The sequence below is a fragment of the Cyanistes caeruleus genome, chromosome 5, assembly GCF_971803275.1.
Source record: "Cyanistes caeruleus chromosome 5, bCyaCae1.hap1.1, whole genome shotgun sequence".
NCBI classification, from domain to species: Eukaryota; Metazoa; Chordata; class Aves; order Passeriformes; family Paridae; genus Cyanistes; species Cyanistes caeruleus.
In genome coordinates, this window is record NC_141705.1 from 15,066,216 (window position 1) to 15,087,511 (window position 21,296).

The 21,296-nt window shown below is 41.7% G+C and overlaps 1 protein-coding gene across 6 annotated transcripts in view; it reads left to right on the forward strand.

Moving 5' to 3' along the window:
• The first annotated feature begins 1,584 nt into the window (after positions 1 to 1,584).
• Positions 1,585 to 21,296, forward strand: part of C1QTNF7 (C1q and TNF related 7) — a 50,819-nt gene continuing 31,107 nt past the window's right edge. The window contains exon 1 of one of the 6 annotated variants that reach the window (XM_023925490.2): positions 1,585 to 2,060. The gene's annotated coding sequence lies outside the window, so the exon portion shown is untranslated. Of the gene's footprint in view, positions 2,061 to 16,398; positions 16,968 to 21,296 lie in introns of those variants that run through there. The other 5 variants (XM_023925493.2, XM_086890256.1, XM_086890255.1 and 2 more) reach the window with 5 other exon arrangements.

Sequence of the window (21,296 nt, forward strand, 5' to 3'; positions counted from 1 at the left end):
CCCTCCAAAATGGGTAATTTTTAAAACTTCTGGGTAATCTTTAAAACTTTTGTTTGATTCTCACAAGGATGGAGGGCCAAGTTTCCAGAGGTGCCAGTACCTAAAAAGACATGCTTAAGGCATGATCACCAAGTGAAAATTAAGATACAAAACAGGAATATTGCAATGACATGATAGGATGTTATTTCTACTTTCACTATTGCTCACCAGTAACTAAGTTCACCAGCAGATCCATAGAGCAAAATAAAAATACTCTGATAGAAATACTCTGGGGGAAAATTGAGACTTGTAAAATCATATATTGAAGTTTTCACAGTACTTTATGATTTTGTAACAGAGTTTTCTATAACCTTGTTATTACCATTGAGCACTGGAATGAAAATCCTTTAGAAGAAACCACAAAAAAAGTTGTTTTTTTTTTCCTTGAACCCTTTATCCTAGAACTGGGCAGTATTTTATCTACATTTTTGAATGCACAGGACTCTGTTTTTAAATTGTCTGTTTAAAATATAAAATACTTAATATTTCAATGCCAAATTAGAACAAGTTCTTAGCTATGTCACACGTGGCATTCCAACGTTGACTTGATTTTTCACAGAAGATTGATTTCCTCTTTTAGTGGCATAAAACACCTTTGAAAATGTCAGTCTAATGCCTCCATCTTCATATTCATAGTTTTACAAGAAAATATGGCTTACAAAACTAAAATAATTTACTGACAACCACAATAAGCCTCATGTCACCTTAGCATCAGCGGGTCAATTGGCTGCATTTCCAAAGGTACTGGAAAATTTGGAGCACAGCCTAAGGTAGGCTTTTCAGGACCCTCATTTGTCAAACAGAAGTTGGTTATAGTACCCATGGAGAAACTCAGAGACTGAAATTTCACAAATCACAATATTTTATCATTTGTCTATTTGTTTGCTTAATTTTAGCTACTCTGCAGAGAAAACTCATATTTGCAAAGGGGATCTTTTCTGTAAGTTCATAGATGCACACCATAACTGTGTCAGCCATAACTGGATGGAAAAAATTCCTTGCAAAGAGGAGAAATTCAACATGGGCATAGGCAACCCTCCTACATGAACAACATGTTTCACTATCTTAGTTTGAGCAAAGCAGAACAGAGCCGTGCTCAGTAAGTGGATGCCATTGAAAACCCTGCCTCTATTATTCAAGTCTCTTATTACCCAAGTGTCAGCCTCTACTACTGACAGTGTCTCAGGGGGTAGGATCATTGCCAGAAGTGTATTTTGAAGCTATCCAAAGCACCAAGTTTGAAACTCTTCAAAATCAAGAAGTTTGTGGTTGTGCTCAGCCATGACCCTCAGCTTGGGTGATGGATCACCCTGCATTACACTGTAGGGGAAGCCCTGCAGGAATTCCCTGGACCTGTGCTCAAAGCCTCAAAACCAAGGACTGGTGGCTCATGGCCAATGTGGAGACCAGGTTCCTTTGGGAGCTCTGAGCACTTTATGTATCTGAGGCTGTCACTTCTTCCTGCATTTTGAGGCAGATGCTGCTCCTCCCAAATCCCATGCTGAGGGGACTACATGCCAAAAGCAGCTGGGTTTTTTTTTTTTCATTTTCCCTGTTCTTTTACCAAGAAAGAGACAGCTTAGCCTATGATGCCTTCCAAAGATGATATAACATTACCTCAGGGAGACTATGCCCCCAGTCCTGTTAGGACTCTGTCACACCACATCAGTCTGGAGCACAGGCTTGCTCCTTGCTCCATGGTATAAAACAAGTTCCTTCCAGCAAGAGTTTTACAGCAAGCTCACAGTTGCTTTAAATTAGAAAAGTTGGCAGGTGGCCAAGGCAAGGAGCGGGAGCTCGTTCAGCTGAGACAGACAGTTAAAAAACTCTGTAAGAGCATCAAGCCTCAGATAGGTTTTCACAACGTACCTTTTTTTGTCATCCCAGCATTTACATTTGTTTTAAAGGATTTTGAATCACCAAAAAATTACCTCCTGGCTTTAATCTACAGTTCTTGCGCTGCCTAAACAGAGCACATTGTTTTCCCTGAAAAATCAGATCTCATCTACTCAACCATGAAGGTAAGTTTTAACTAATTCTGCTTTCCTCAACTGACTTCTCTGAAATGCATTTGAAGAAAGGAATGCAATAGAAATATCTTTTGAAAAATGCATACTTTTTTCTGAGATACATGTGATTCTGTTAGAAATGGACTGTAGTGGTGTCTCGGTGAAATCTGCTTATGTATCTTCTCTTGTTAGAGATCAGTAATAAACTCGGACATTTATGCACAAAACATCCTCATCAGAAAGTTAGCAAACAGATTGTTTAAAAATCAAGCGTGTAATATTCTGACAAAAAAAAAAGTGTTTTAAATGTCTACCTTTCACAGGGTTCAGGGTGACTAAATTACCTAAAACATTTTAAAATTATTTCTCTCTATCTAGTGTTAATCTTACATTCCACCAACCCAGAGCAGAGATTATTGGGGTTTTTTTCAGTCATTAATGATTCCAAAGCTTCACTCTAACCATAGTTGCTATGGTTTCATAGAAACTTGTTTTGGAAAAAAATAAAAATAAAACAAACTATAAATACCAAATAAATCATTTTGCTTCAGGCTTGCACTATTGCAAAGTTAAGCTCCTGCATCTAACTTATTAAACTCTCACAAATATATCCATTTGCTATTTTTCTGCTGTGTTTCTTCTGCTTGGTTGGGGTTTTTTTCCAGGTCATTTTACTTTTTGTGTTTCCACTGCTACCAGCAGCGTGCTTTGTGCCTAAGAGTAGGCTGGCAAGAGACTGTGTGTTGTTAAATACAAATGAAATGCTGAGTGTAAGTGATTAATCACATCCTTGGTCTGGGTAGGTGAGAGTATAAATGGATTAGCAGTTTCAAGCTCCCTTTTTTCCGCTGGGTCTCTGGTTACCATTACCCAGGGGAGGCTGAGGCAAGAACTGCCTGCTGCCCAAAACCTGATAGTCACAGTGGGGGCTAATTCCTCTAACCCACTCGTTTTCAAGGAAATGATGAAGATTTTCAGGCTGAAGTTGTAGGAAAATATGGGTGTGAGCACAGCATTACCCACAGCCCTTGGAGCTGTACAAGCTGTGGAAATTCAGTAACAGGAGACTGCTTCAGAAATCACACAACTATTGTGTTCTGTAGCATGATGTGTTTAAGAAGCAGAAAATCCCTTCCTCCAGTAGTGCCTGTCCCCTGTTTTCCCTGACCTGGGACAACTTCAGCTATGCTACTGGAGCAGATTTACCCTGGTGAGAATGGAGGGCTGTCAATGCCCCTAATGCTGTGTTCCCATGGATCACACTGTAAGAAATGGATTTAAGAGCAAAGAAACACAGAGCAGGGAGGGCAGGGAAAAGAGTGCAGAAAATCAAAACTGTAAGTGGAGGAGTTGGTATGCCTATCCACTATCATGGAAGAAATGCTAAAATCCTCTTGACTTTGAAGCCCTGTGTTAAAAATAAGTTTGTGCTGAATGGGAAGCCCACCATCACCATCTTTGCTGAACTCTGGAAAGGTAGAGCTAGGAACACCTCCATCAGGTGTCTCCTGGGTGAGGACTACATGGTGTAGGGATTGGGATGTGTATTCACTATCAGTGCTTGCCTATTCCTTGTCTTTCCTCTACAATACCCCAGCGATCTGATGAGTAGGTGGGAGTAAGGGTGGTAAAGGCTGCTCCATGCTGCTTGTTAATACTGGAGACAGGAGGGGTTCTGAGAAGGAATATATCACTCAAAGGGACTGCTTCTGGCTCAGCAGCAATGACAGGGAAGGATGCAAACAGAGAAGGTAGTGTTTTGTTATTTCATCCCCTTCATCATCTCCACACTTTGGTGTTGCACATATTCATGGTTCAGTCACAGTGACAAGGTGAGGAGGTAGATGGAAGTCCACATTTCTGAGGGCAGGGTTTGAGTGCCTGCAGAAGAAGTTCTTCTGTCCCATTCCCATAGCTAACTTATATCCTTAATTCCCTGTGACATGCCCATTCACAAGTCTATCCCATGCACTGCTAAGCCTGAGTTTCAAAGTCCTTAAATAGATGCTGTATGAACATTACATATACTGTCATTGCATGGTCAAATAACATCCCTGTTACCAAAGGATTACATTGCAAATGATGAAACTAAAATTTAGATTAACCAGAAAAACTTAACCTCACAGGGTAGCAAAAATCCTAAGGCTTCAACCTTTTACACAAATAATGGTCATTTAAGAAGTGTTTCTGATTCTGAGATGTGACTTGTCACAGATATGAGACAGGTCAAACTCCATTTTCACTGCTGAAGTGGATTCTCTGTCCATCAAAAGGACAGAAAAGTGACTATGTGATTGCCTTGGCAGAGAAATCTAGTCTTTTCAGGCTCATCTTCATGGTACTACCAGGAACACAAAAGCTGCAAATGAGAAAACCACTGGTCAGATTTATATTTTAGTTACAGATATCGGGCTGCAACTGTCAGCAAAGGGTATTTATTTCTGTTCCCAGTCTCTCTAAAGTAAAAGGTGCACATCACTTCTCTGCATTTCTCTGTTAGGCTGAAGAAGGAATCTAGGTTACTCTGATTTCCCAAAGCTGAAATAAACAGTTCATGCTCTTCATAAATTAGGATTCAGCTTTCATTTCTGGAAAAGCAGTGTGAAACTGGTCTTGGTTGTCTACTCTCAAGACTAACCTGATGTTGGGTGCAAATGGGAAAGACCAAAGTGATGAAAGCAGATCAGCAAAGCACCTGATTCAAGTCTTCAAAGATACTTTACAGTTTCACTAAACCTTGGAGTGGGGATAGGGACATATGACTAAAGAGTACATATTTCTGTGAGGTTTAGATGTTGGGAAGAACAGAACTTTTTAGTGTAAAATTAATTCTTATCACAGAGGATAATGAGAACCACTTTTAAAGGGGAAGAATAGGCTGTGAATAATGGGAAAACACATCCTGGCAGTGAGAGATATACAGTTTAAATATAATCCAGAGGGAAAGAAGGGAAAAGTCTCACTGGCTGGGATGTTTCACTTACTCTGGGCAAACCCAGCAGAAATCTGTGGGGAGCAATCATTCCTAGGCTGAGAGATGTGATATTACATATGTTGTGCTGGATTAAATGTATTGGCTCATCTTCAGTCTATCTACTGTATTTGTCTTCCTCATCCATGTGAGCGTCATGTCTCCCAGACCCAAATGGGGTGCAGCCTACAGAAGTGGAGGCCAAATCTCAAAAATTTCATGGAGATAGTTGATTATGTTTAGACACCCATCAGGCCACCCATCCTATTTTCAACTCACGATCTCCCTTTCTTTTCTGGAAAGACCACAAACTCAAAATCAGACATCCTGCAACAAACAGGAACATCTCCTTGGCAGGAGTCCAAGGTTAAAGTTAAGGGGAGGGATAAGAAAGGTTTAAGGAAAGGAACTGTTCAGTTAAGGGAATGGGTTTTTTGGATGTATTCATGCACTCTGTTTTATTTCTCTTTTTTTTCTTCTTCTTCTTTTTTTTTTTTTTTCTACATTCTTCAAAAAAGATATTTTTCTTTCAGGAAAAAATGAGACTGGGGAGAGCATTAACAGCTGAGGTGGGACCTAAAATGTAGTTCAAAAAAATGTGCAGTAAAAACAGGGAGTGACATTGCTATAAAACCAAGGAGAGCTGGAAGGACAGAGCTGAAGAGATGAGTGTCTGGCCTGCTCTTCCCACTCCCCACCTCTTCCCACTGGTCTGATGGGCCTCATGACTGGATTCAGGCCAACGTAGGAGTCCCATCACTGCAGCACAGGGGAAAGTGATTTGTGAGCTGCTGAGAGAGAGACCTCCCTTGGGTTTTTTACCCCTTGGAAAAAAAACAGAAGAATTCGATTTTTTCTTATTTTATTTTATTTGTCCAGGAAAAATCTCCCTTTTCTTGGAGGGGGACTCTCCTGATGCTGGAACATACATCTGCTATTCTCACTAGCAGTTACGACTCAAGAGCAAAAGTTTTTTCCTTTTCAGGAGTCTATAAAAACTTGATGTTATGCCAGCCTTGCTAGGCCTGCACTGATGTTCCTACACAGTGACAGTCTGCTGCCTTTCAATGCACCTGAGGACTCAGCCTACTTCCCCAACACATCCCAGTCCACTGTTTCCAATCCTTTTTCACTATCACTAAACAGAGGAAATGTAGAGAAGCATGTAAATTACTCTTTGCATCCATTCCCTATTCTAGACACCATGTTGGTATTTATTTCTGAGAGTATTTGGCTCCTTTGAGTCTCTGTAAGTTCCAACTCTGCACAGACATGATCTGAAAGTTATCTTCCAGAGACTGTCCTTTTTTGGCCCCTAAACCTGAGATCATAGCCCTGCATTAGTAACCCACGCAGTCCCATAGATCTTTGCTGGTCTCCTGTGAATTACCAACCTGGCAACCTCCTTCTCACAGACCTTCCATTTTCCTGGTGTGTCTGTGTGTTTACCCAGGCTAAACCACTTTACTGCTTCCTCACAGGAGGTTCCTGAGGGAGGAAGCCACACCTGCCAAAATTACAGCGGCTGATGGGTGATCCTGTGGCCTGCTCAAATGATCTGGGAAGGCATTCTCCAGCTTCCGGACAGCTGATTTCCCACCAAGGCTGCTTTGGCCTCTCTTGAGATATTGTTTGTGCCATTCAGTGCAAATATTCCTGCTAGAAATATCTGCAGATGACCTCCGAGCACAAGCTTTGAGGTAGACCAGCAAGAAACTATTCCAGGGAGAGGCAGTAATTTTGGGAGTGGGAATAGGATGGCCTATGTTCCAGCAAAACAGCTTGCACAAAGGCCTGGTGTCTGGAACACGGCTCCTGCTCCTCTCCTGGAAGAAGGGAATTTTCATTTCTTTCTCTATCTTGGATAAAGGGAAAAGAAAATGAAGAAAAAATGTTCCCTTTACTGACTCAACAACACCATCATTAATTTCTCCATGTGTCTGAAAGTCCCACATGGGAATGCAAAAATCAAGTGACATCAATAGTCAGGCAAACAGTTTAGGCAGGATGAGCAGGACCAGTAGCCCTGGCTAACTGTGAAACAGGTTGTCTTATTCCTCTCCCCTCCTTCCTGCCCCACAGGGAGAGTGGGTGCTCCCTGTCCAGGCTTGGCTCTTGGGCTCTCAGAGGGGCTGTGCTGCACAGCCTCCATGGACCTCCATGGCTCTGCAGGGGAGATTATTTGATTTTCTTGAGAAGGAGCTGTATTTCTCTGTATATTAAGATTTGCAGATGAGTTACACAGCTTTACATCTGACTGGGGTGTTGGAAGCTGCATTGGAGACTCCCTTCAGCTTTTTAAGCAGAATTGAGAATTTCCTCTGCAGAACTGCCTAGGATGGCAATCACCATGCTGACAGGACACAAACCTCAGTCCTGATTCAAAATTCCTGTTCACGGAATTTCTCAGAGAGAAATACATCACTTTTCCCTGTGTCACACCTGAACAGTGCCTTCTGCACTACCAGGAGGTGCCTAAATTGTAGGATCTCTTCTGTACAGCTGGTCTGAGAGCCTGCTCTGAGCCCACCTGGAGTGTCTGCCTCTGACAGATCTAACAGAATATACAAAATTGTTTTATTAAATGAAAATAATCCTTAAACTCACCAGGAGAAAATATCCAGGAAAAAAAGAAAGAAGGCACCTTGTGAACAGAAAGCGTTAGAAACCACCAATTATCTTCTACTCTCCCTCCCTTCAGACATGGTCTGTCCTTGAGAGTCAGGACTTCTGTCTGAGACTTTTGATTGCCAAAGGCTGGAGAAAAAAAAAAGTCTGAATGCTGTGTGTAAAACATCTGTTTCTGCAGCCCAACAGGGCATGTATTAAATCCCTGTAGTGAGAGTCAGGTCACAACTGAGGTCAAATCAGTGCTCACAGTTCCTTTTGTGTATGTGACATAAGGACGTGCACAGATTAGGCCTGCTGTGGGTGCAGCTCCAGGGATGCCCAGGGCATATTTGGATTGCTGTATCTGGCAGGATTCAGCCCTAGATTTCCCCTCCTGCAGATAAAGGCTTGTAGCCAGGAGAATTGTTTTTGTACCTCCTGAACAAGTTAAACACCCATGTGAAGTACTTTGATGAGACGTGTCTCTTGGCTATTTCAAACCTGACTCAGTAACCAGGAAGTTGTACCACCTCTGCAAGGATAGGCCAGGTTTGTAAAACCCCTCTGTTCCCTTAGATAGGACCATTTTCTTCATCAGAAGGGATGGCCAGGACACTCACTGCCATCAGTGCTTATGCTTGAGCAGCCTCTGCATTGACTCTGGCATGAGCTTTGGATTCCTTGTCATTAAGACTTGATGATCCCATAGCAGAAACAATTTTGTTTGCATGGAAGAACTGCCAAGACACCCTTAAAAGGAAGGCTGTGCCAAGAGCACGCTGCTGGAGATGCTCACCACCGCTCCAGCCTCCCCAAGAACCATCCTGAGCAAGCCCAGGAGCAGGCGTGTGCCTCCCCTGCCCCGCTGAGCCCCAGTGCAGAGGGGAGACAGCCTGATCCTTTCAGCCCCCATGGCCAGAGGAGGGCAGGACCATGGCCTGGCACAGGGTCCCCCCTCAGAGCAGCCCAGCCAGCCTTGTTCCTGTACACGCCTCCATTCCAGGCTGTCAGCGGAAGCAGATGTTTCTAATTTATCACTAAAACCAAACAACTTAATCCACCAAATATGCAGCAGTGGGGGGCGAGGGGGGGGGCTTTCACTTAAAGCTGATTTATAAATTGGATGATTAAAGTTAATTTGTCTATGAATGAGGCAAATCTGTGTCAAATATTGTTCCTAATGCTTCCTCCCTCTAATTTTTGCAAGTCCTAAACATCCAAAGCCTTTTCAACCTGAGGCAATGGGACACATTCCTGTTCTGCTGGCCAAAAGCATCTGGCACTGTTTCCTTTCATCAACAACTCCAATATTTATCTATTTAGCCCTTCAGAACATTATTTGGGTGTAACAGACATCGCAGCCCTATGTGGTACAGGTGCCAGAGACAGGCCTCAGCAGCAACCCTAGCATACTCCTTGTTTTTGGGAGTGTTACTTCCCCTTGGCTGCCTGGTAGTGATGGCTGGAGGGCAGCCTGGCACCAGAGAAGCCTGTGCTGGGAGCCCCTGGCAGTGGGGACTGTGCTCAGGGCTTGCACAGAAACTGCATCCTCACTCCACAGCATGGCTGAAGGCCCTGATGGGAAGGGTTCTGAGTCCAAGCCTATTTCAGATTAGACTGAGAAAATTATTGGCTTTCCCTGTGTTTATCAATCCTGGAGGTCATGGCCAGCCTCAGATCATCTGAGCTTGCACATGCACAGTTATTGATCCATCCAGCTACAAGCAGTGCACACACCCTGTTCCTACAACCAACACACGTCCTGCTTCTGCTGACACCCCTTAGACCACCAGCCCCTACTGCTCATAGCTTGTGACATTCCTTCTGAAAAAAGGCTCTTCTCCAAGCAGCTGGCACTCAGCCATAGCATGTCTGCCATGCACAGCAGCAGATAGCCGTGCAGTAGCCTTAAAAAGTTCTTAGCAGCATAAACCTTGTGTGCTCGGGAAAGGTGAGGGGGAAAGGCAGCCCCAATCAGCAGTAAGATTGTCAAAGCAGCTGGGCATCCACAAAACAGAGAATTCCTGCTGCAGGAATTGGAGGGGGTCCTTGTGTAGGGCCTTGGTAGCCCCCAGACCCCCACCCTGTGGTGCCAGGCTGGGAACACCAGGAGAGCAAATTGGCACACTAAACCTAACCTGGTTACACAGGAAAAGAACAGTTGTACTGATTTGCTCAGCTACATCTGTAAAAAATAAGGATTTCAGTAAGTGTCCTTGCCTGGTAGACATTGCAGTGCTCCCTATTCCTCAAAGCCAGAGCTCCTGCTGCAGGGAGGGACCCAATGGCACAGACTGACCCCCAGATGTTGACCCCCAGGTAAGTCCCTTCAACCCAGGGGTGTGGATGCCTGTACTGCAGCCACGACATAGCACACTGCTTTTGGGCATTCAGGTTTAATTGCAGTAGCTGCGTGGGTTGTAAGAAAATACAAAATAGCCTCTACTGGGGTCACTGCAATGGTGATTAGGCTGTGGGACAGTGTTGCAATGACCAGGGCCCCTCTCCTTTGCAGTCTCTTGGCTGTAAGCAGGATTTTCTGGGGCTGGAGTAGTCAGGAAATCCTTCTCCTCCACTATTTCTATTAAATGGTAGCATTAGATAACATACCAGGATGTCAGTGAAATTCTCTTCAAGTCCAGATGTCAGGTGGGCTAAAGGGATGAGTGAAAAGGAGAATAGAAGAAAACAGGAAGGAAAGCAGCAGTAGCAGCAGCAGCAGTGGGAGCAGGAATCAGCCCTTAGTGCTCTCCTACAGCTACTACATTCCCATTCTTCCTAGACACAAAATGTATAAAGCAAGCTGGAAAACAATCAGTTTGAGAAGAAAACTGGAGACACCTGGAACAACACTGAGCTTAAAAAGAGCTGAAGAAATTCTAGTTTTTGTCTAACAAAAGAAGTCACTCTTTTTTATAATTCAATCCAGACACTTCACAAACTTTGCTGTATCATTTTAACAGTTTACAGCTACATGCAATGGGAGCACCATAAACAATTTATTCTCTAACAGTGCAGTCTGCTTTTTGGGAAAAGCAAAAAGGAAGCCTTTTCCCAAATGAAAAGATGCCATTCAATTCACTTTTACCAGTAGTACAGCTCTTTACTTCTTGAGAACTGGGCTGTGCTTCAAATGGTAATATACACTCTAAGTGGCTTCTACTCTACCTAGTTAAAGAGGTGCCTTCCCTCAATCTGCACCCATAAGGGATGGTCAGAGATATCCTCATATCTGAAAGCTTTTTGCTTACAGGAAGGAAACTAATTGCAGTTCATTGCAGGAAAAGAACATTTTACTTTGATGTTTTCAATAGCTTGGTCTGAAATAGCCTCAACCTCACTCTAGACCTGATGAAAAGTGATGAATTTGAACAAGCAAAGTGGTTTCAAATTTCCAGATAAATCTTGTACACTATATTCTGGGGCCCTAATTGTTATTCCTGCTTCTTTTTCCCAAGGTTATAAAGAAGAAAGGGATATAGATTTAACTTATGGGAGACTTGATCTATGCATAAAGGACCATTTTCTTAAGCTGTGAGAAGATTAAATATAATGTTTTGCAATCATGTTCAAGGTACATGAGCAGCAGATTTTTGATGGGAAAGTGACACAAGCTACTGATAGAAAGCCTGCTTTCTAATTCCTGGGGAGTTTATTTTGCTTTCCTACCTCTGATGAAGTAGCAGTACTTGAAATAGGTTTTGCTTTTGGCTGAAGATACATCCCACAATGGAAGAGAGTGAATGTCCTTGCCTTAAAGCATCTCTGGGATTCATCCATGTTGTCTGACCTCTGAGAGGAAAGGCAGCTTAATAAAAAATCCTTTCTGACCCTCAGATGGAAGATCACATGAGTGCAGGCTCAGGACATTTATATCTGAGCATGAGAGTTTCTTTTGATGGTTTTTAATGTTATATGTTGTTGATGTTCCTAAATTATACAGCTCAGTGAAGCATTCAAAAACAAATGTTCAGCCCCCCTGGGGTATGGTACAAGGCCTAAGGATAAGCTTTGATGTGGATATAAAGCCGTGGTGGCTGTCAGATCCTGAGTCATTTTCCAGTGGCTCCAATGTGACCAGAAAGGGAATATATATGCTTTCACACAGTTTTGAGCCAGAACTTCAACTTATGCTGTGCAAACTGATTATGCTGCCTTTGCAATCAGTGCAGCAGTGCTGGTGTATATCAGCTCAAGAACTGGATGGTCAGACTTCAAGACAGAAGTTATAAGGGCAAGATATTACACATTATAGGTTTGAAAAGAAGATTTGCCTTTTACATTTTAATAATATATTAAAAAAAATTACGAACTAAAAAGTCAGAATTCTTCCTTTTTTCTAATGTGCAGTTTGAAGCATCAACAGGAATTTGCAGATCCTGAGTCCCTGCCCATTTTTCCCTAGTCCCTACACTAGCTGAGACCACCTGAGGCAGTGTCATTAGCATCCTGCCTCAAGTGAGAAATTGCTGCAATCCTAATTTGGCTGGTTTGGCAAGCCTGAGCAGGTATGCAGCAGAGTGTCTAGAATGGGGGCTGACAGTATAGGACATCCACATAAGGGTTGCAAAGGAGCTTAACTGGGTCCCTCCAGGAAGCAGAACTAGTCTAGAATACATCTGTGGCCCATACTATATTTTTTTCATTTTTCACAGAAGTGATACATCATTTCCCAGCTACCTGCCATCTCTTTCTCTATGTACATATACATATATACATATATATATACAAACATATATACATGTATATATATACATATATACACACACATATCTATATCTATATCATCTATATCTATATCTATATATCTAATCTATATCTATATCTAACCATGGTAGGACCATGTATAAAATAGCATTACTCACCAAAATCTAGATGTGAGATCAAAGTGTGAGGGCCATGCTTATGAGCCACTTATTTAAATATAAACATTCTTGTCTTTCAAGAAAAAACTATCTTGCCTTTCAATTCTTCTCAAGCCCTCCTTATATATGAACTGAATTTCAAAACTAAAATTGATTGCAGGTGTCTTAAGTATATTTTTCCAGGCCTTCAATTTAAACAAGTCACAGCAATACTCACCTTCATACAGTTTTTGATCATTATGATATGAATTGTCACTGACAGCATTAAAGAACATAGGGACCTTTCCTCATTTCCAGAACCAGCTTTTCTTAATTTGGATCCCATTTTAGACTGTCAGAAGGGCTGTTTCTGAAGGGGATTCATTCATTTGATGATCCCTAGTACAGCTGCCTACCACATGTACAGCAGCAGTTTTAGCACTTTTTCATTTTCCCCCACTTTCAGCGTCAGCACTGGAACCCATTACATAGCTGGCATCTCATAAGTGCCGTGTTACTTTGCCCCTTGCTTCAAAAGGAGATCTCTAATAGCAGGGTGGCTGTTAATAACTAATAGCAGGAATGCACAGATTGCTGACAGCACGTAGGATGGCAGCCCTGAGAGATGGCCACTCAGTTCTTACTTTGCACAGATTGTAATCTCTGGCAAATATCATCCTTGTGCGCTAGGTCCACATCTGTAAAATGAGATACAATGTTTTGGCTTCCGTGACAAATAAGCAAAATCAAACAACTGGGTGATCAGCTATGGCAATAACCACAAGTTTGTAATTGCCTGGGATAAAAGATGCAAAATCCCTCTGGAACATAATCACTGAGTCATCTTGCTCTTGGAGGTAATGGGGGACAGGTGTGCTGTGGTGGAATGGAAACCTCTGAATAATAGAGTTATCACTGAGGAGGTAGCTGCCAGCTGATTAGACCTGCTTTAAGCAGATGTTGGATGAGATGAACTCAAAACATCCCTTCCATTCCAAATTACCCTGTGACTCTGTTCTGATGCTGTGCCTCTGCAATTACATCCTCTTGGACCCCTGGGGACCAGTGTGCACACAGCCAAAGCAGTGCTGCAGGACACAGCCTGCCTCCATCAGGGACTGATCAAGCCATGGACTGAACCAGCTCAGGGCAGCTTGATGCCTCCACCAAAAGCACTTTGGTACTTGTGGCCACAGGCTCATTCTAGGAATAATATCAGTGGCTTTAGGTAGAAGTGGGCCTCCATGGAGCCAAGCAGGTTCATCTCCAGATTAACTACCTAAAGGTAATGAAAGTTTACCATGGTGGGGAATATGCTCTCTTGTTCACATTTACCTGCCATTTCATCTTGCATCACCACTGCATCAGTCTTTCAGTCCTTCTTGCTCAGCCTTTAAATGAAATAGCAAAATTAAGCCATGTGGTTCCTATGGACTCTCTGTGTGGCATCTCTTATGAAATAATAAAGTGTGGGCTTTGTAAAAGCCCTGTGCACTTAGATTGGAAATAATAGCTACTGGGTTATATACATTGTTGGGGTTTTTTTAAAGCAGTGAGTAAAATTAGACAATTTCCAAAGTCTGATCAAAGCCATTTAGTAGACTGTGTCACATCACAGCTGGGGACCTGCTTTCTCAGGGTCTCAGAGATAATCGTAGTGCCATGCCAGCAGAGCAGCTCTCACAGCTTGCAGACACCACAGCCCAGCCAGTCTCCTGGGTGGAAAGATAAATGAGAAACATAAGACACTGATTTATATATAAGGATCTACACTTCCTCTGGGGGGAAAAAAAGAAAGGAAAAATATTCTTACATTTTTGATGTGGTTGATCATGACACAGACTTCGCCCTACAAGTCTCCTACTTTTGTATCTGCGTTACAGCTCATGGGGTCCTGGCCAGACTTCCATGCTCACATTCACAATTGCAGTTGTAACTGTGACCCTTATGTTGACAACTGTTTTCTTAACTCTGCATGAACATCTGTGAATGCATCTACAATAATATCCAGTAAGGCAAATGACATTTGCAGTGACCAGCTGCCTCCAGTTGTGAGGCAACATCGCACACAGTAGAATGAAGCACCCAGAGGCTTGCAGAGCTCACACAGTTGTGGTGAGGCTGAATTGGGCTGGGGATAAATGACATCATCCATTCCTGGGGGCTGCAAGTGCGCTGCCCAATGGCTTGTTGCTTCCTTAGTCAAAAGCCAAATCCCTGGGGCAGAAACACTGGGAGTAATTAAATGGTGTTCAAATTAGTACCGTGGTTTAGATGTCCCTCATGAATCCAACCCAGTTCAGCCCTCAGAAGTTAGGGATATATTCTGCTTGTCTCAAAACACTTCACAGAGCAGCAGGTCATAGGTCCCAGGCAGTTTTTGAAGTTTAGCCTCTTGTAGTTATGGACAGAAAGCTGGACAGAATCCCGATACACCCCACTCGCGGGACTGCTGCCTGCAACCTGGGCATGTGCGAGCGGTCTCTGTGCCAAGCCTTGCTCCTACACACCAGGTCACAAGGTCTCCAACATCATAAAACAAAACTGAAAGTCAAAAATGCCAGCTATTTTCTAAAAATAGAAAAGTTGAGCTGGGAGAGAGGGAGAAAAACGCGTCCTTGCCGATGGTTTAGCAGCAGAGGAAGAGGTCCAGCACGGCAGCTGACAACAGGCTCACCTCAGCATGGCTGAGCAATAAAGAAAGAGATTTTAAATATGTATTTAAATTCAAACAAAAAAAAAAAAAGGAAAATAATTTGAAATTCAAGATATATGGTTTGATAATGCCTCATATTTTGAAGCTGTTAGTGGAGAAAGGAAAAGAGAAAACAACAGGAAGAGTTGAAAGGAGCCAAAATTAATTTATTGTGGACTTATTGTTTCAGTGTTTAACAAAGGAAATGGATATAAATGGAAACTAAATTGAAATTGAGGTCTCTCTCATTCAACAAAATATATCACTGCTGCTAGTCAGATACAATGCAGAAAGACAATTTAATTACTAATAAACAACTTTGAAGTTATACTTGTGTTTTAGTGTCTTAATAAAGCTGGGGGGAAAAAAAGCAATAATGAAAACTGAACCAAAGTCTTCAGGTTCAAGAAAAACATTGATAACACATATAAAATGTGTAAGGAATTTTTCAAGTCCATTGTTCACACAAGAGAATAACAAAAGAGATCATTTGATCATTCTTCATTAAAAACTATTATTTCCTTAAGCTAGTAATGCTTGTTAAAAGTTTTGAGGGCTTTTTTTTTTGTTTCTTTGATCTTTACATTTCATAAAGCCACAAAAATTGAATTTACAATATTTTAAAGTTTGATTCTGGACTGTAAGCTTATTTCTCTTTTTCCCTCTTTTGCAACTGAATACAATGGAATGAATGAGGACTTTGATTTCCTTTCTTATCTTTGCTGCTCTTTCAATATGGCTTTTTTTCATCTGCTTCATAAAACCTCTGTCCTTATCGCCTGAGAATTATATGACTATGTTTAAACTATTGTCTTTAGTCTTGAAGATGTAATTTTAAAATGGAGGAGGGAATTTTTTTTTCTGAAATGTTATATTTACCTATTTTCAGCTACAATATCTTTTTGCTTTTCTTCTTTGTCTCACTAGTTGTTCTACCAAGGACTTGTTGCAAAAGCTATGCTTGTTTCTATGAAGTTTAGTAAGTTTAAGTAGACAAAAGGGAAGAAAGAGAGACAAGAAAGTAGCAAACAGATCTTTCTTTTGAAGGAGAAAAATAAAATCTGAAAACTCATTTTGCTTTCAGGCGATTCATTGCATTTATGATATCCAAAATGTTAAACTTGAGTAGGGGTTACATTTCCTGGCTGGGATACAGAGAGATTCTCAGAAAATCAAGGTTTGAAATAGAAAATCAGAAGCAACCTTATCTGGAATGCAAGGAACCTCAGCAGAGGGGACAGAGCTTGAGAGTGCTGCCACTTGGGAGCCATGAACTGAAACAGAGAAGCCTGTCATCTTTGCTGTATTTTTAAAATATGTGAACAAATTAAAAGCTAAAACCAAGCACTGTGTTTTGGTGTTGCTGTGCCTGCGCTAGCAGCATTGCTGTCGTGCCCTCCCGGTGCAGAGCACACATGCCACAGCTCCTGCGCTCCCGTCACTCACTCTTATGTTACTGCTCAAGTATGCATTCAGAAAAGAGCCAGCAGATACAGTAGATTTATTCTAGTTGTTGAGGTCAAGGACTCCTTTTCTTTGGATTCAGCAGAGAGAGAACTCTTTCCTCATAGCACCAGACGGGCTTTCTGCTTTGTGATCTACTGTCAGTGTGCACCACAGATAAGGAAACATCTGAGAGCATTTTTAGAGGATTTATCAATCCAAAGCACTGGTGAGTTATGTGCTCTCTCCAGTGTCAGAGTTAGGAGGCTTTCCTAACTCTTCTTTCTTGCAACAAGGGACAATATTTGCACAAACTGCAAGCCAGAGGCTCCAGCTGCTGCAGTTTTGCAAGCCATGTAAGTAAAGGGTTTTATTTTGCTGAAGCAAACTTTGTATATTCTCTTGCCTCATAAAAACTCTGAGATAATCTAAACTTTAGATTAATTTCCTAATACTAATAACATTGCTATCCTGCTGTCCCTTTGAATAATGCATGTAAGTCAGCACAATAATTAAATATCTTACCTTGTTTTGCTTGTGAGTCTTGTAAAGAGCAGAATCTGTGGCGCCTCAGGCAGGCTCTGTTTGCTTTTCTGATCGCTGACCATTTCTGTTCTCTGTTTGTGATCGGCACAGAGACCTTTCTGATTTCTCTGATTTTGATTTCAAGGACAATGAGAAGCTGTCAGGGAAATGAAAAAGCTGTGCAAAGGAAAACAAAGAGCATTAAAAAAGCTAATAAAGTGTTGTCAGTGAACCCAAAAGTAGTGTGTAACCCTCATGTTGAACTTGTGGTCTTGTGAGATTTCATGTGCTTTATAATGAGGCTTAAGGAGTCACAGATTATGTGACTAAGAGGAACATTAAATTACAGGAGAACTATGTTGATTGATTTATAAAATGTAACTTAATGTTCATGCTCATATTTAAATTTGTCACTTTCTCTATGGTTATCTGGAGCTTATAGCAGGGGATGGATCACCTTTCTCTGAGGTTCAAAATGTAACTTAAAGTCATGAAATATTTTCTTGTTTTCTATGTAGTTCAAATACCTTTTGGCACCAGTAGGCCTGGCAGAGAGCTTTTGAAATGCCGAATTTCTCTTCTTGTCAGTGAGCTCCTCCCTGCCATTTTGATTGCTGCCAAAACATAGACATGGTGATAAATAAATGGAAGCTATGTTAGGTTCACTGACTGGGTACAGGTGGTACTACCCTGAGACAGAAATTTCATGCACTCAGAATTCTCAGTGTCTTCCTGTTCAGAGAGTCTCTAGTTCCCTTGCATTCCTTATCCAAAAAGCATCTGATCCTTATGACTTTGCTCATTCTTTTTGGCTCACACTTTTTCCCAGTTCCAAATAACATTCTATAGGCCTTTTCCTCCAGGCCCACGTGTCTGAAAGGTGCAAATTCTACCCTCCAACCCTTCCCTCCTTCAACCCTGTCACATACCCACAGGTACCCAACACAACTTTATTTATTGCAGATATGCTGCCGCAATCACCTCTTGCATCAGGTGCTCAGGAGAACATGGATGCTGCCCTAAATACCTTAGCACATCTCCCAGCCCTCCTCTTGCCCTTCATTCCCGTGGCAATGCAGGATCTGCACGGGGAGAGGGGCACTGCCCATGAAGGGAGGTGCCCACGGCTCTCTGAAGGTCATGGGAAGGCGCTCCTTGCTGTCAGCCGGGCAGTCAGACCTGGGTGCCAAAACAGCAAGGAAATGAACAGACCTGCAGGGCTGGGAGATGCAGTTTGCTGCTTCCAGGGATGCTGGGGAGTCACCTCCCTGAGTGAGGACAGGGAAAGGCTCTGCAGAAAGAAGTGTCAGGGTAATTAGGATCACATCTTGAAGGTGCACTGGCAGGAGCAAGTCAGAGGTGAATAGGGCTGGTGTGAAAGTCAAAATTCTCTGATGGAAGAAGATGTTGCTTTTCAAGAGTGTTTGGAAAATGAGAAAAAGTTTAATTTTCAGCACAGAGAGGGCTAAGAGCTGCTTCCTTAGCAGTACAAAACTCTTTTATACCTAGCTGGTGCAACCACACTCCAGGGAGAAAGCAGCAGTTTATTATAGTTTTTGAATTTATGTATATGCATGTGTTCTGTTGGCAAATGCATCTTTTGTGTTCTAAAGCCTTCTGAACCTTTCATATAGTCCTCTGCTTTGAAGCAACAGATGTCAGCGATAAGCAGATGGTTCTGCCTTTGAATTTGAACATCTTTAAATACTTTGAGTATATTTTATGATGGGGAATGCACTCCGTCTTACTATGCAGAACTAATGCACTAAATGAAAAGTATCCATGTCTGGATGCTCCATGTCACTTCCTAGCTCACAAACCAATAAACCACATATTTTTCGGGATTATTTGTTATGAGATATTTTCATCTAATTATTCAGCTTGTGTTTTCAAGCTTGAAACAAGCTGTGAAATGCTCTAATCTGATTGAGCTTAAAGAGAACAAGCAGAAAAATGAGGCAAAGGAGCTGCCCCGGTTGTGAATTGCATTTTCATTCTGATGTATCCTGTGATCAGGCTGAAATCTTCCTCTTGCACAATTTCCCAGAGGAAATAATGCAGTGCCTATGGAAACGACTGAACAAAATCTTTTGATCTTTCTTACTCTAAACTTTCATTTTCAGGAGGTACAGCTATGAAATTTGATGAGTGGAGAATCTAAGAACATAAGGTCTTAAATCAGGAATAAATTTGGGAACACAAATGGAAAGAGGAGATCTGAAATAAGAAAATAACTCATTTTCTTTCAAAGCAAAAAAATCATACAAACAGATTTCATCCAAATGGTTTGCTGTTGGATATTAATTTACTACTCTAAAAAGTTCTTTTCTCCCTCTCTGACTGATTTTTAGTCCTGAAGAGTTTGTTTTTTAAAGAAATAACCTGAGACAATGTGTGAACTGTTTAACTTTACTTAGTTGATCATAAGAATGGATTATTCCACATATAGTCAAAGGATTTATTAATTTTAATGACATGAGGGATGTTATCAGTGCTTCTACCTAGTGCACCAGCCTGACTTGGAAAAAGAGAAATGCTTGAATTCAACCAAGCTTTGGAGCTTTTGTCCCCATCTTTGAGAAGTAATGGGGCTGTCGAAAGGCTCCTGGTGCTCAGGGGGTGCTACAAGATCTCAGTGGTGATGCAGGACATGCTCTTTCCCTCTCGTTTTTTTACCTTTTTCTCCAGTTTTTGAAACCTTTTCCTTTCTCACTTCTTCATGATACAGAATCTCCCAATGCCAACTTCTTCCAGAATACAGGTTTTCCTCAAATCAGCCTCTCCTTACTCCAGAGCAGCACTGTTCAGCCTTTGTGGACTAGAGAAGGCTTGGGCTGGAGAAGGGCCCCGATGGGGACAGAATGTCCCAGCACAGCTGCTGAACCCAACTGTCCATGTGCTTGGGTTCCAGTAGCTAATTCCCATCTCTGCAGCTACAAGTGAAGTCATGTACCCACATGTAAGCAAAGCATGAAGGCTTATGACCCTTGAATCTGATGCCCAAGGCTAAGGCATGCTTTAATTACTGCCTTGCATTTAATTACTGCCTAATGCTATGCACTTCCTGGTAGTTTCCACACCCAGACATCTTCTGGGACTGGTCATTACCCAAAACAACAGTAGACTGACAGATCTGTAGTTTGACAAAATAAAATATTTCCTCCAGTTACACTTCGAAAGTTTTTAGATCTCTTTTCTATCCAACACTGTAATACTGTAGAGTTAAAATTTTTGTTTTTTTTTTTTTTAAAAAAAAAGAAAGAAAAAAAGGAAATTATTGAGGTGTTCTATTTTAGTATATTTGACAGTACCAGGTTTCCAGGTTTAGGAATCTACATACAAATGAGAAGGAGTTGTGAAAGCTTCTGATTGATGGACTGTCTTTCTTTCTGACAATTCTAATCATTTAAGGACTGCAAATGTTTAAATACTTCAAAAACCAGAGGCAGTATTTTGCTCCTTGACATCAGTGTAACTCAGAAAGTGGCTTTCCCAAATATAAAGAGGTTACAATCTGATGTGTGACTTAGACTTCTCTGGTGTCTATCTCAAGACCTTTTTTCCCTCTGTGAAGCCCTTCTATCCCTTACTGCTCTGGTACAACACTTCAGCACATATGCATTTATTTTGCCAAATACCACCGCTTAGGCTTACAGGCCTGAGGACTGAGGCACGTAATTCAATAAATAAAATTATAAAATTTTAATTAATATAAGTCTGTGAAGATGCAGTAAACTGAAGGTAGTTTTCCTGAATTCTGGAAATACGTGTCCATCCATGGACATCCATAGATAAACAGGTTCTTTGTAAAGCAGGAATGAAAACAGCTTTCAATCCTTTGCATGGTACTGTGCACCTGCAGCTTTCCCATAGGTTCAGATGTAAAAAAAAGCCCTCCAAACCTGCTAGAGAGCTCTCACTCTAAGTATTGTACAAGATAATCAGCAAAACTGACCAGAAAGGACCATGAGTAGCAAAATATCCACCGATGACAGCAGGAGGAAGCAGTGCAGTGACATTCCAGTCTGCAGATGGAAAGCCAGTCTGGAAGCTGCTCCGAGCGAGCTGCTGCAATGGAGGGTTGCAATGGGAACATGGACTTTTTGCTGTGAATCTGTGGGAACAAATACTACCATCCTTTGTTGTCAACTGATGTTTGC